Source organism: Pongo pygmaeus, chromosome 1, assembly GCF_028885625.2.
Source record: "Pongo pygmaeus isolate AG05252 chromosome 1, NHGRI_mPonPyg2-v2.0_pri, whole genome shotgun sequence".
NCBI classification, from domain to species: Eukaryota; Metazoa; Chordata; class Mammalia; order Primates; family Hominidae; genus Pongo; species Pongo pygmaeus.
In genome coordinates this window covers 176728388-176743697 of record NC_072373.2, presented here as the reverse complement: position 1 = coordinate 176743697, position 15310 = coordinate 176728388, and the positions used below count along the sequence as shown (strand labels likewise).

Genomic DNA, 15310 nt, shown 5'->3' with positions numbered 1-15310 from the left:
CCTCTGCTCCTGACAGAGCTGTGTCACCATGGGCAAGATACTTAACCTCTCTGAGCCGCTTCCTCCTCTTGCAAAAGATGAATAATAAAGCCCCTCACCTTGACAGCATTAAATAACAGAAGGGAAAGTGTTCTGTGAACTGTAGACCACATGGAAATGTGATCCTTAGAAGATGTGATAATCATCCTGTTAATATCAGAGAAGGTTTTAAAACTCACGTGGTCAGAAAACAAATCCTATTTGGGGGAATAGGTGTGATGCTCCTACTATCTGCTGAATGAATGAATGAATGAGTGAATGAATGAAAGACACTCCAAAACCAAAGCTATTCAGGTCATCTGAGTTTATTCTAAGACTGATTCTCCCTACTAAGCAGCAGGAATAAAATATCAGATCTAATCCCACAGCTGTCTAAATGAGCAGGGTGAGACGTATCTGAAGACGCAGATTTGACTGTGGACAAGAGCTTTATGCTTCACTGTGCCCAAGGTGAACTTCTCCACAAGACGGCACACATGTGGCCACTGCCCAACACATCTACCCTGAGCAGACACTGGCCAGATGATCTCAACCCTGGACACAGCTGGGTCAATGTTTCCAGGGCCTTCAGCCTGACTGCACTGATACTATCTGCCAGGGTCAGAGAGAGGATGCAGGCCCCTCTTCTCGGCCTTGGGTCCACACAAGCCTCTGAAATTAAGTTAAAGAGGAAAACTCCAGCACTCCTCCACTGCTCCGCGATCCACACTGGCACCTTCTTTTCTGAGTTCGTGGCTGCGTGAAGACGCATGCCCAGCTGTCAGTACCTAGGCTGGGTTATGAGTAGATGGCATGCTCTTCTCCAGGGCTGCTCGTCAGAACCAGGGCTGCAGCCTGAGGTGGGCTGAGATGGGGCCAGCCAGAGTTGCCCAACAAGGCAGAGTTTCAGGGCCTCATCATCTGCTGCCTGCATCACTGCCACCGCCCCTCACTGGCCACCCTGCTCCCAGGACAATGCCAAGTAGGGAGGGATATACTGGCTGGAGCCAGAAAGGGGCCTGGACCCAAGTCAGAGACAAGGGAGAATTCCTGTAAAACTGTGAGTAAAATGGGAGAAGTGGATGCCACCAGGCTGGACAGTCACAGGCAGCCAAGAAAGAGAGCATTCATATTCTCTCTGCTGACAAAGCAGGGGACTCGACTTCCTGCAGCTTCCACAGCTCCAGGATGGCTATTTCTTTTCAAGGACTACTAAGGAGAGGCAGGAAAAGGGCCTGAGCCCACCAGTGGTAACCACCCCACAAAGACTTGTGAAGCCCCCACTTTGCTCTAGGTGCGTGGGACACAGGAGGACCTACCCTTAGGGAGCAGACGGCTCAGAGCTGAGATGCATTCGAGGTTGCTGCGGGTGGGTGGAGCAACCGGGACTGAACCCCCTCTTTTCCTCCCCCATCCTCTTCTTCTGTAGAGCCATCTGCACCCAGCCGGCAATACGTTCCTGCTCTCGGGGGCCTTCTTTGACTGTTTCCCCTCCCTTCCTGCTACACTCTGTGCTAAGTTTATACTACACTAACTTAAACCACTTTGTAGGCTACTTTGCAAGTGTTCTTAATCTCTCAACTAATTCGTCGGCTCTTAGAAAATAAAGGAAATTTGAAATTGCTGTGCTGCATGCAATAAACTCTTGGCATGTGGCCAGCGGGGGCCGTTCCAGGCAGATTCCGCACCAGCCCTGCACAGATGCTTCCTGTTGTAAAGGTGAGGCACCCCTCTGCCTCTACACAGCCTGCTTACCACCGGACTCCGACTCCAACTCCAGACCCGCTTGCAGCCATGCATTCTTCACTCCTTCAGCCATCCAGCAAGCAGCCACTGACACAGCTGACACCTGGTGGCAGGTTGTGTGTTAGGCATGAAGGAGTGGGGGGGGTGAAAGGTGCATCAGGCACAGTCCCTGCATCCCTGCATCCCTGCGAGGAGCTCACATTCTGATGGGGGAATGGCCCTCTCATTCTGTAGATGTGACTGAAGTAAGCTGAACATAATCAGAACAGGGCCTTCCTCTGCAGGTTACCTCTCAATATGTGTCCCCATAAGGGATGCTGAGGCACAGGCAGATGGCAAGGGCCCTGGCAGAGACCCTAAGTGCTGGCGTTGCAAGTTGGCAGCGCTTCGCTTATTAGAATACACCCATGCTCCTGTCTGAACTGATTCTTCAGGGGCAATAACGCAGAGCCAGGGGGCAGGCAAGGAGAGAAAGGCTTAGGAGAGGCCCTTTCACCATTGGTTAATCTAGGAGGAGCTGCCTTTCATAACAAGCGTGCAGCAGTAGCTCATTCAATCAGACCAGAGTAGGAAGGAAACTCAAAGATTATCTGAGACAACCCTGCCATTTTACCTATAGAGGGACTGTGGCCCCTAACTGTATGATGAGCTAAACAGATGTCCCTGCCTTGAGCTCAGCACCTAGTGAGGGGTCAGAGAGCAATCAAGGAACCATACAAATAATACACGATCAACTCTGTTAGAGGCATGAAGGGGGTATACATAGGAGAGGAATCAGGAAGTCTTCCCTGTAGAAGTAGCATGAACTGAGACATGAAGAATGAGGAAATAGCGAGCAAAGGCTGCAGCAAAGGAAGGGAGAGGATTCCAGGTCAAGGGAATGGTCTGTGCAAAGGCACTGAGGCAGAAGGTGGCACAGTGCTTTAGAAGGAAAGGAAAGAAGGCGAGTTCAGTCCTGGCATACGGAGTCTGGGGTCCCACTTCTGGCAGACACATTCCTGGCTCCCCACCTGCACTGTGGATATACACCATGAACACCTCCTGAACATCTACCAATGGCCAGGTGCTCATCCAAGCGCTCACACTCAGTAACTCCCTAACGGGCATCCTCACACCGGGTGAATGTGATTATAACCGCAGGCAGGCAGTCCCCAGAGCCTGAGCCCCCCAACCAAAGGCCTCCTAACTTGTGGAGCACAATGACCATGAGCAGAGACTATGGTGTCAAAGCCTGGGTCCAAGCCCCAGCCCTGCTTCTGATTATCTGCATGACCCTGGGTGAGTTACTCTATCTCTGCGGGCCTCATCTGTGAAATGGGGAGAATGAGGGCACCACCTACTTCAGAGAGTTCTCACGTGGATCACACGAGATCATCCACATAAATCAGCACTGTGTCTGGCACACAGCACGCATCAAGGATGTTAGCAGGTACTAGCTTTAGCTCTTCTGTTTCTAGCCCTAGCAGAAGACCTGGCACGGGCAGGCATGTGGAATGAAAGAATGACCGAGGTGCCCAGTAAATGCTTGTCAGGAATGGAGTGTCACAGCACTGAATTGGGTACCCTGGGGAGGTACTGAGCAGCTGTCAAGAGAGACCCTCAAGCACACAGTGGGTGGTCACTTGCTGGGGATGCTGCAGAAGGGATTTGTGCATTGGGAGGATGTGGACTAGAAGGACGAGGGCTTTGTACGGTCCTTGCCAGGCTGGAGACTCAGGGACTCTCCTGACCCACCCCGCCTGCCAGAGCACGGACAATTTTATGGAGCTCAGTTTCTTAATCACCTTATTCTGCTGGGGCTTAGAGTGGAATCTTTTCCCCAAATTGGACATTTATGGGGCTGGAGTAGAGACGGAGAGCAGGACGGATGAAGTGTCCACATTCCAGCTGGGAGGTTAAGGGCTTTTGTGTTCCTTCCTTCTAAACTCCAAAGCTCCCAGCCAGGCCTGGGGGTGTCCATGTCTCCCTCAGATGGGCAGGGCATTCCTGGGTCCATGTCCTCCCCACTCCCAAGATCTCTGCAGTCCAGCTCCTCCTACCCTCTCTGGAGGGAGCCAGGCTGGTAGAACCTCAGGGCCTCCCCAGAACTCAACACGGGGCTGGCACCCAGAAGGTGTTGTGTATTTATGGAATGTGTGAACCAAATTCAGCCGATTTTCCTAACCCTGGGAAAGCGTGGGAAAGCCTAGAAGCCTCTAGGGGTCTCCCTGCTCCCTCTGACTCCTGGGCTTTCTGTGGTCAGGACCAGCCTGGGCCCCTTAAGATGGTGCATGGGGACCACTGCAGGTGAGCCTCACTTCACACTGTGAGGTGAAGCAACAAGTAGAGGTCAAAGCCACCACGGTGGGTGGTTGTTCAGAGAATCTTGCTCTCACAAAAGAAATGGAGGGTCCTCCGGTACCTCCTGAAGCACAGTTTGGTTTCTGTCACTACCTCAAATCAAGAACTTTCAGTGGCTCACTAGTGCCCACAGGGTCACGTTCAGGCTCTTCAGCCTGGCACTCATTCCCTTCTTCCCTGCCACGAATCTCCTTCATACAGCTCCCACACCAGCCTGGTGGGCCAACTGCCTCTGCTCTCCTCCTGGCCAGCAGGCTCCCAGCACCCCTACCCCATGACCACCTCTCAGCAGAAGTCCTGGGCCTGCTTTAGGGCAGGCAAGTGGAGCCTGGCTTGCTGTGTGGCTTCAGGGAATTGGCTCCGCCCAGATCAGTGAATCCACTCTGCCCAGCCCTGAGCTGGAAACAGAGGACACAGAGAGTCATGCTGCCATCAAGAGACTCACGGGAGGGGAGACAAGCCAGAACACTGAGGCTGTGGGGACCCAAAGGAGACACCTGACCTGGGGTGGAAGTCAGGGAAGGCTTCCTGGAGGAGATGCTGGCAGAGTTCTGGGAGGCACACAGAAGAAAGAAGAGGGTGGGGAGGCATTTCCCCCAGCAAAAAGGCCATGAGCAAGCAGGTAAAGGTGAAAGACAGCAAGGCAGGTGTCCTGGCTGACCTCTGCCAATGCCTAGCTCACAGGAGCACTCCCCAACCAGGGGCCACAGAGAAGGAGACTAGACAGCACGCAGCTGACCCTACATGCTGCCACACACCCCTGCACCTTCACTCCCATTGGAGCCCGCGGACATACCATTCCTTGTGGCCGCCCCGCCGCGGAGGACCGCGTCCCCAGAGCGCCGTGGTGTCTGCGCTGCCGGGCGCGATCTGTTATTATCCCCCGTCAGCGCTGCCGGCCTGTGTACATTCCTCCGTAATGAGTCTGACCTCCTCGGCAATGTTTAATCAGAGCCTAATCGACCCTGGCTTTGATCTGCTGCATTTTCTGCAAAAACCCTGGTACCTGATTTTTACAATCTGATTAGCAGGCTGACTCTCCGAAGCCAAAATTACCCTGAGTTGCAGAGATCCCTGCTGAGTTCTTTGTGTTTTTTCCCCTCTCTTCCAACAAGTTATTTCCTGAGACAACTGTCACTTCCCTCCTTGCCTGTGACTGTCTCCCTCACCCTCAGCTTTCACATCCAGTCAGTTGTCAGGTCTCAAATAGTGGGTCCTAACCCATCCCCTCCTCTCCCCAGCGGCTTCAGCGCTGGCCACCGCTACCACGGTCTGAGGCTCCTGCCCCTGACTGGCCCTTCAATCTGTCCTCCATCCCGCAGCCAGATCTGCTGGGAGCCGCTGCCACTGTGCCGAGCCATCTGGCCTCAGGAACTGCTCCCTGCTGAGCCCTCCAGCCAGCCTGTGGCCAGCCCCACCTCAGATTCTCTCCACTCCCTCTCATGCATGGGTTCCGTCAGAAACCCGCCCTCCCCCTCTGCCCCGGCCCTTCATCTAGTTTCCTCTCCCCGTCATCCACCAGGCTGCTCACTGGCCCCTCTCCACTCCCGCAGCCATGATCCCAGCTGCCCACCTATGGCCATTGTTCCTTCCATCTCTCCCACCAGATTGCAAAGCCCCTTTAGGAGGTTCTCTCTCATGCTCCACTGTTTCCCCACGGAGCGGAGCTATGACTGCCCTGAAGCTGGGTACTCAGTAAATGAGGGAGGAACGAAGGAAGGAAGGAAGGAAGGAAGGAAGGAAGATTCCTTTGCAGCCCATTCTGGAGGCAGTGCACTGCCAAGTCAGACCATGGCCCCTTCTTATCTTTCAGCTCCACACGGCACAATTCTCCCTCTGGCTCAGCCTACTCCACTTTCCACCAGCCCCCTGGCCTCTCTGATGGAGGACATTGCTTTGTTCTCATCCGCAGTGCTTTCTCCCTCCAAAGTGGGAAAGAAGGTTAGGAAAGAGAGCAGAGGTCCTTGTGAACACAGGAAAACGGTCCTTGCTTGGTTGGTGGCAGACCCTGAGCTGGGCCCTGGAGGCACAGATGAATCAGATCCTCTCCCTCTCCTTGGGAAGCTCACAGACTATGGGGGGAGGCAGTGAGGGGAGCAGATAAACTGGAACGCAGGGAAAACAGTGCTCATCTCTGGCCAGGTGAACTGACTCTGCTTGAAAGACACAGGAAGGAGTCCAAGAGGGAGCATCTGAGCTGGTTTTAAGAGAGAAATAGGAGCTCTCCAGCCAAGAAAAGAGTGACCATGCAAAGGCACAGAAGCATGAGAACATGTGGCGGGATCAGAGGATGGGAAATGTTCCGGGTGGCCTGAATGGTGGCGGGGGTGGGGCAATAAGTTTGCTGTGGCCAGATCACCAAGGGCCTTGTCCACCAATGCTAGGGAGATGGGACTGTGGCCTGCAGGATCACCGTGTCCATCACCTAACTGAACTTCCTGACAGTGTTGAGCCCTTTCTTTGCCCTGGTACACAGTGGATTCCAGAGCTGTGTATAGGAGGCTCCCAAGAGCTACTCCACTGCCAGTGAGGCCACTGAGGCTCAGAGAGGCCAAGTGACTTGGCCGAGGTCACACAGCCTCTGAGAGGCAGAGCATGGACTGGAACCCAGAATCTCCTGAAGTTAAGGAAAGGTTTTCCCAGGATGAGGCAAACGAGAGAATCACGGTGGGAGCAGAACCAGAGCCAGGCAGGAGAGCTGGACTTGGAAGGGTCCGCTCGCCTCTCAGGCAGAGGAGGGGGGAAGCAGTCCCAGCTCCCAAGTCCCTTCACACCCTGCAAGGCACCACCCGCCCACCCGGGTCTCTCAGACATTTTTAGGGGGTGGGCAGTGGAAAGAAAGAAATAGTCTCCTACCAACCCAAATGTCCAACAATGATAGACTGGATAAAGAAAATGTGGCACATATACACCATGGAATACTATGCAGCCATAAAAAATGATGAGTTCATGTCCTTTGTAGGGACATGGATGAAATTGGAAATCATCATTCTCAGTAAACTATCGCAAGAACAAAAAACCAAACACCGCATATTCTCACTCATAGGTGGGAATTGAACAATGAGAACACATGGACACAGGAAGGGGAACATCACACTTCGGGGACTGTTGTGGGGTGGGGGGAGGGGGGAGGGATAGCATTGAGAGATATACCTAATGCTAGATGACGAGTTGGTGGGTGCAGCGCACCAGCATGGCACATGTATACATATGTAACTTACCTGCACATTGCGCACATGTACCATAAAATCTAAAGTATAATAATAATAATAATAATAATAATAATAAAAGAAAAAAAAAAAAAAAGAAATAGTCTCCTAAGGGATTCCCATGGAGTTCTTTCACTAATTATTTACTCCCAGTCATTCCAAGGAAACTCAGACAACATGTATCACCCGGTCCAACCAGCCAGCCCCGCTTCACCAAGCCCGTGTCAGGCCTTGCACAGTTGAGCCCCCACAATAACTCCTCATGGAAGACCCGAGTACATCCCCGCTCTCCTCACCCTGTGAGAGCCAAGGAGCTTCCTGAAGGGCCCCTTGCTGTTGGGTGGTTCTGTGCATTCTCTTCCCCAAGCCACAAGGTCTGCTTACATGCAATGGGTCCCCCCAGCTAGGAAGGGGCAGCGCCAGGTCAGAGATCCCGCCGCCCACCACCCACCCAGGGTCTTCCCACAGCATCTAGCCACCTCCTTCACGAAGGGACGGACAGTGGGCATGAGTTCTGGTTAACCGGGGTTCCAGTTAACCAGGTATCACAGGGTGTTCTCTGCCCCAGGCCCCCATGTCACCGGGGGACAGTGACAACTGCTCCCACTTGTGCAGGCTCCCAGACACAGGTGCTTGACCTCCCCGCATCTCTCACCCCAACTTGGGGAGCTGGTGGCGTCCACCACATCATAGATGAGGAAGAATCCTAAACACAAGCGGGCCCGGCTGTGCCCCTAGCCCCACCTCAAGCCCGGAGGACCCAGCCTCTGGCCCTCCCTGGAGCCATCAGAATCACCGTGCTGTGCTGTCGAGGCTGAGGAACCGGGGCTGCCTCGCTGGAGGCCAGACTGGCCCTGCCCCCAGCGCATTTCCTGCTCGGCAGGCTCTGGCCCTGTGTGTGGCGTGCTGACACCCGCTCGGTCCCTGATTCAAGACGAGCAACTCACCAGACTCATTCGTTTCTGTTTTCTCTGCAAACATCCCCACGGGCTCATCGCTCCCTCCTGTGCCCAGGAATGCAAGTGTGGGCTCATGGGGGATAAATCCGTCTGAGTCTGTATTTTGACTAGTCCCTACAAAATGTGCTCTGAGCACTTTGCAGGGGAGGGGTGGGGAAAGGGGAAGAGGTGGCGGGTGGAAGGGGGCTCTCCCCTCGTGCAGCTGTGCAGTCCTGCCAAGCCAGGGACTAGGGACTACACCCAGTCCCCCAGCCTCTGTGCCACCTTCCCCACCGCCCTCTCTGCTCTCCCGCCCACTCCTTAGTGCCCGGGCCAAATGCCCCCTCCTCCACAAAGACTTCCCTGGTCTCCCGACTGGGAACTAGGATGTCCTTCCCGAGCTCCACAGCACATTCCTCCTCCCTGGTCTCACGCTGATGGGTGACTGTCCTGCTTTCCCCAGGAAACCCTGAGCTCCTCCAGGGCAGGCCCACAGCTCCTATACGGTGTCATGTACAAGAAGAGGTGCTAAGGAAAAACCTGCTAAATAACTACAGTTTTTAAATTGGTTTTTGTGTGGGGGGGATGTTTTCTGGTAAAAACCAGAAAACCTGCCAGAAAAATTCTAAAAGGGCTGCACCACTCGTTTTTCAATTTTTACTGAGTGCCTGATCTTGCCCAATGGCAGCGAATTCATTTGGGGGCACCTTGAGGACACCTGCTGGCAGAATCCATGAAGGCCCAAGAGTAGTGCAGAGGCACCAGCCACACCCCCAGGCCAGACTCTGGGCCAGGCATGGCTGGAGAATAAAACTGTCACAGTAGTCTTAGAACTCCAGGGTCCACATTCTTCCTCAAGCCCCCTGCTTTCAATAGCACTTTGTGGATGGCTGAGCACATTCTCTCAGGTCGTATGATGGTCTCCTTACACTCCACCCTCACAGGGTGGGGCAGGTTAAGAGACCAGCCCAAAGGTACAGTTGGTCCATGCACCTCAACACTCATTCAACAGACATTAGAAAGAGAGACGTGGTGAGTTTCCATTCAGAGCAGTAAGTGCTGTGATGGAGCGAAGCAGGGGGCAGTGGGCGTACAGAGGAGCCACAGCCCAGACAGAGGGAAGGAGGCCTCAGAGGCTTCACAGAGGTACCACCTGCTTAGGCAGGACTCACAGCAGCTGCCCTCCTTCCCCTGGCAAGAAGCATTTACCCTGGATGGGCTCTGGTTCCAGTCCTCCCTCCTGGCTGCAGTCCTCCACTGTCTACCAAGTTGACCCACCTGTTGAGTCCCATGTATCTTCCCACCCAGAAACATCCTGAGCTGAGAGCCGGCCAGACCAGAGCAAGTGACCACAGAGACAGGGAGTCCCAGCAAGATCTGCACTGTGACCTTTCTGCCTGAGAACAGTAGAAGGCAAGCGCTCAAGAGGTCTTCATTCTCAACACTTAGCCCAAACAAAGACTTACTTCTCCATTTGGCCACAGGCAGTACCAATGCCCTGTGTGATGCTAGGCAAACTGTGCCCCTCTCTGGGCCCACAGTAACAGCCTGAGACCAGACCTCTCCTGTCCAGGAGCATGGCATCTGTGATGTGTTACCCCCCACCAGGCCCCTCTGAGAGGCATCTCAGCGCCCATTACTGGCCCCTGCAGATGAGGTCCCAGGAGATCAGCCTGGCCCTCAGGCCCCTGGCCCTCGCCAGCCTTCACTTGCCCACATGTGCCCTTCAGAGCCGGTTTATCCCTGCCACTTTGCACCTCTGGGCTACATGTAGTGAGCGGAATGCCTTTCCCCTTGCTGTCAGGCCAACACAAGCCTTTCTCTTCCAAAATGAAGCTCTCTCACACCTTGCACTGGGCTCCCAGACCCTAAGTCATACTGTGTGGTCATTATCTGATACCCGGTGGCCTGCCCCCTCTGCTGTGAGCTCCCTGCGTCATGCCTGAAGCTGATTTATCTCTGGGTCCCCAGCATAGGCTAGAAAGGGTAAAGAACAGGAATCAAACATCAGCCACATGTGCATAGTGATAGCATCAGGCCAGGGAGCCTCACCGCCCAGCAACGCTCGGCACCACGGCACCGCATCTTCAGGGCCACAGGCAGGGACGGCTCACTGCCCCAGGCTCCACTGCCCCCATCAGCGCACAACGGGGAACAGGGTGGTCTCCAAGGCCCTCGTTCTGTGAAGACCTGTGCTGCAGGACACAGCTGGGGCGGCTTCCACTGGCCTCATATGAGACATGGCGGGGGCTGCTTCAGGAACCAAATCTCAAATGGCCTCTGCCTGAACTGGCCGCCAAATGGTCAGTTTGGAGGGTGGAGAAAGGACACTTTAACCACAGCACCTCTTGGCTTCAACGTCTGCATTTGGCAATGGACATGACAGAACAAGCAGGACACTGTGGCACAGCCTGTGCTGTCCAGTGCTGTTCAGAATGCCAGGGCCATCTCTCTTTCCCTCAGTCATCCAGAGAGGCAGGCAGGGCAGCGATGATTAACCCCTGTTTTCGGCTGAGAAAATGAGACTCAGGAGGCAGGACATTTGAACTGGCCTTAACAGACAGAGAAGGAGGAAAGGGCATTCCGGCGGAGGGGTTGGCATCACTGGAAACAGGCGATGATGTCGATGTGAGAACTGTCCAAGGGTGTGGCTGGAGCAGGAATAATAAAAATCAGGTGCCACTCCAACCGCTTTGCATAAATCTAGACATGTAATCATCATAACAACCCCTTGAGGTGGATACAATTATGTCCCCCTTTTTCCAGCTGGGGCAACTGAAGCATAAGTAATCTTCCTGAGGTTGTCCAGCTAGCAGTGAAGGAGCAGGGATGAAGCAAACCCAGGTTCCAGGGTCCACATTCCCCCTCAAGCACTTGCCCACACTGCCTCTCAAAAACAAAGGGAGAGGCCAGGCGCCGTGGCTCATGCCTATAATCCCAACACTTTGGGAGGCTGAGTCAGGAGGATCACTCAAGGCCAGGAGTTCAAGACCAGCCTGGGCAACACAGCAAGACCTCCATCTCTACAAAAAATTTTGTAGAGATTCAGGCTAGGGCGCACCCCCGATGTGTCCCTCCAGCTGTACCCACAGTGGAGGCCTTCAGTGCCCAGGCCCAGCCTCTCTCACTACCTGCTGCCCACAGACCCCCGTCTGACCCAGCCCTGCCCATCTCATCATCCCCCCTCCCACCACCACATGAGACACACATGAACCTAAATCCATGTTCCTCAAAGTCTGGCCTTTTGCCTGTTGCCCACAGAATCTTGGGCCCACTCTGGACTCCATGAGCAGAATCACTGGAGATGATGAGGACCCCGGGCCCAGGATCCCAGATTCACACGGACTGGGAGGAGCTGAGCCCCCTGCTGCTCCATGCTCTCCCACGTCCATGAGCTCCTCCACCACTGCTCCTCCTCCATTCCCTCTCCCTCTCCCAACAACCCCCTCGCCTGGAGCTTCCACACCTTTTCCACCAGCCACTCCCTGCAGCCACTCAGCCAGCATCAAATCATACACTGGCCGAGCTTCGGATTTGCTAATAAAGGGTCCTTCATTTCTGCACAGCTCCACCTTACTGAATCTGCAGTTTCTCTAAATGGCGTCTATATTCCTTTCATGGCCAATCCTGACCTCCCTCCTACCCCGACTCCAACCCAGAGTCACACCCACCCAGCATTACCAGGTTCCACAGTTAAACCAACTCCACCCGTGACTGTGTCTCTGAAAGCATAGAGAGATGTATATTACCATTACTGTAGTCCCACCACGACAGCAGCAAGGCCCATATGGATAGGGGTTGTCGAGGAGCGGGGAGTTCCACACCTATAATCTGACCTGGAGACAGTGTCTGGCAATTTCACGCCCAGCCAGCAGCCCACTCTGCAGTTCTCCCTATCTCTGTTAAATACCTGACCCCTCAAACTGCCTCCCTTTTTCCTAACACAAGCTTTCTTTTCCTTCTCATCCAACCTCTCTTTTTCCCCAACTAAAGAGAGAAGGATTTGAAAAGCTATTTCTGAAACTACTATAGAACAATAAAGCCCCTTTTGAACTAAGCACAACATGTAATGAGGCTTAAACTCACTGCCAGATTCAGCATCCTGGAGCTCAACCCTATGTCATATCCTTGCTCAAAAGCCCTCCATGGCTCCCCACTGCCTGAAGAGTAAAAGGATTCAACACAACCATAAAATAGCAACTGGTGTCCAATGTACTTGAGATGTGCATGGAAAGAATGTAGTAATAACGTGAAGGACATAACAATAACAATAAACATAGCTAGCAATTATTGAGCACTTACTATGTGCTTTACACACATTAATATGTTACACTACAAGGTTACAGTAACCTTCACCCAGCCTTGCCAGGCGGGTGCCACTATTGTCCCTGATTTAGAGTTTGGGGTTGTGCTGAGAAACGGGGCTTCCAGCAGCCCCGTTTCTCAGCCATTGTGGGTGTAGCTGGGGGAGGGATACAGGTGGTGTGGGCCCTAGCCTGAGTGGAAGTGGGGGACCCTGACCCAGGTGGGGGTGAGCTTTTGGAGGGCTTGGCTAGAAGCTGGCTGTTAAGAAGGGAAGTTGGGGAAACCCAGGCCATCCCAGCTCAGGCCTGCTTTCTCCCCACTGGGCTGGAACCACACGCTTGCCCAAGGCCCCTGCAGGCCCAGTTCTCTGGATGGTGGGTACCGCCACCCTAAGCAAACCCCAAAGTCTTCCAGGAACCCACTCAATCTTCACTGGCTGGACTGGCCTGTCTGTCAATGGACTCCCAGGGGCCCATCCCACCCCAGGAAGCACTGCTAGAGCCCTTCTCTACCCGTCTACACCCATGTCCATCCTTTCTGAGGGAAGGTATGTCTCTCGCATGTGCACAGCACTTCACAGTGTGAGAGTGCTTCGTTGAGACCTCGTTATCAACCCAGAGAGAGAAGCAGGGCAAAGTACATTCCACTCTGCAGACAAGGAGATCATCGTGGCACCATATGTTACAGGCACTGTTTCATAATTTAATCCTCCCTACAGCCCCTTCTGAGACTATTATCCCACTTTACAGATGAGGAAACTGAGGCAGAGAAGGGCTGTGACTTGCCATGGCCCCATGTCAAGTCAGTGGCAGGACTTGAACCCAGGTCTCCCTGGGGGCAGTCAGTCTCTGGAGGCCACCAACATGGCCAACTTAACCTCAGAAGATCCATCTTCCCTGCTGCTGACCATCCCAAACCTTCTGGACACCCAGCCCTGGGGGGCAGGCATCTGGCCAACCACTTGAGATGGTTCTCAGCAGCCCCTGCGGCCAGAGGCCAGAACTGCTAAGTCTTGCTCTGGCGTGCTCCCCCAGCCACCACATCCCATCCTGGTCCCACAGCACCGCAGCCAGAGCTGCCCCCACAGCCCAGCCTCTCACCCCCGCCCACAGATCCAAATTTCCATTCCCTCAGCAGCATGAGCTCAGTGGGGAGGAAGGCAATCTGATTACAAGCAGTCCTGGCCTCGGGGTCGCCAAGGGTGTGGGCATCATAAAGCAGGCGCTCCGGCGGCACTGAAGAGGGGAGGGGATGGTGCAGTAAGCCCAGGATGTCGAGGCCGGGCTCTGTTACCACCGCACTGGGTGGCCTCCTGAGCCTCAGTGCCCCCACCTGGAAAGCATGCTTTTTCATCGATCGCTGCCTTACCTAACCCTCCAGATGGCTGTGCCGCTCAAAGTGACCTCGATGAGAAGATGCTTTGGGAAATAGGAAACATGACACAGACACGAGGAGGCTGTGTCATCACTGTCACTCTGAACAAGCTTTCCCTGAGCACCTGCCTGGGCCAGGCCTGACAGTGGGCACTGGGCTCATGAAGAGGAGGAAACAGTCCCGGCCCCCGCAGTCTACTGCCTGGTAGGGGAGACAGGCAACAGGCGGCCACCACACAGGCGCCCAGTGCTGCATGGAGGGACACTCTAGGGACTGCAGGGACCCAAAGAAGGGGCTCTGGCCCAATCTGGGGTCAGGGCAGGTCTAGGATGGCCCTGAATGAATTTGAAAGATCAACAGGAGTTGGCCAAATGGAGGGGGTGGGCCCTCTAGGTGAGAAACGGCAGGGGCGTTGGGGCAGGGGTGACAAGGAGAGAAGACATCAGCAAAGCACACAGCACATCGTAGGTGCTCAGAACGTGGTTGTTCTCTTCCCCTCCCCATACCTCACCCTGTGGACTCAAGTCCAAGCTTATACCTCCTCACTCCCTTTCTGCGAGCCAGCTGGCCCTGCCAGAGTCCCTTTCTGCCTTCTCTTCTCAGTGGGCTGCACCCAGTGTCCCTGCTGGCCCAGGAAAGCCCTGCTGACCTGACCTCCTGGGCACCAAGCTGGGCCCAGCCCATGAATTAAGCTCATGCAGAGGGGGCCCTGCTGAGGTGGCAGCACCACCCAGGAAGAAAGCCCAAGCTGGGCAGACACCGCTGGGGTCCCAGCTCCACCTCCTACAGGCTGTGTGGCCTTGGGCAGGCTGCTCAAGGGCTCGGACCCGGGACTTGGGGTAGAAGGAGTTATTATAGACTGGGCTACGTGGGGCACACAGCATAGTCCTGCACACACACTAGCAGGAGCTAAATTCTCACTATCATAGTAAATTAATGCTGCCTCAAAAAATCCAGGCTGTAGGGTCACTTGGTAAGCATGAAATGTTGTACAGGACAATGGTACTGATATGGAAGGGTGGCTGAAAACATCGGCGGCTCTGATCGTGCCTGCGAATAGCCACTGCACTCCAGCCTGGGCAACACAGTGAGACCCCCATCTCTAAATATACGTAAATATATATACTGGCTCACTACCTCCCCAGACACTAGGGACCAGGGCCAGGCAGCAAGTGGTTCCTAATGAGTCAGGGAAGACAAGTCAATGAAAACATTACAATCCACAGTAGGCCCGCATCTGTTTAAAAAGCCCTGTGTGTGTAATGAAGCCCTGCAGGCCGACTGTCAGCTGGGGTGGGGGTGGGTTGAGGAAGAGGAAAGCCCCCAGGCTCTGCTACTCTCAGCTGGTCTGGACTGTGCGGCCCAAATCCCCAGTTATGT

The 15310-nt window shown here is 54.4% G+C and overlaps 1 protein-coding gene and 1 non-coding gene across 6 annotated transcripts in view; both read right to left on the bottom strand.

Annotated features, from left to right (window-relative positions):
* GLIS1 (GLIS family zinc finger 1) overlaps positions 1 to 15310 on the bottom strand; it is a 249907-nt gene that overhangs the window by 182233 nt on the left and 52364 nt on the right. The gene's annotated exons all lie outside the window — the stretch shown is intronic.
* LOC129023532 (U7 small nuclear RNA) lies at positions 8833 to 8896 on the bottom strand. Its single transcript, XR_008496832.1, has one exon. It is a non-coding gene; the product is annotated as a U7 small nuclear RNA (small nuclear RNA).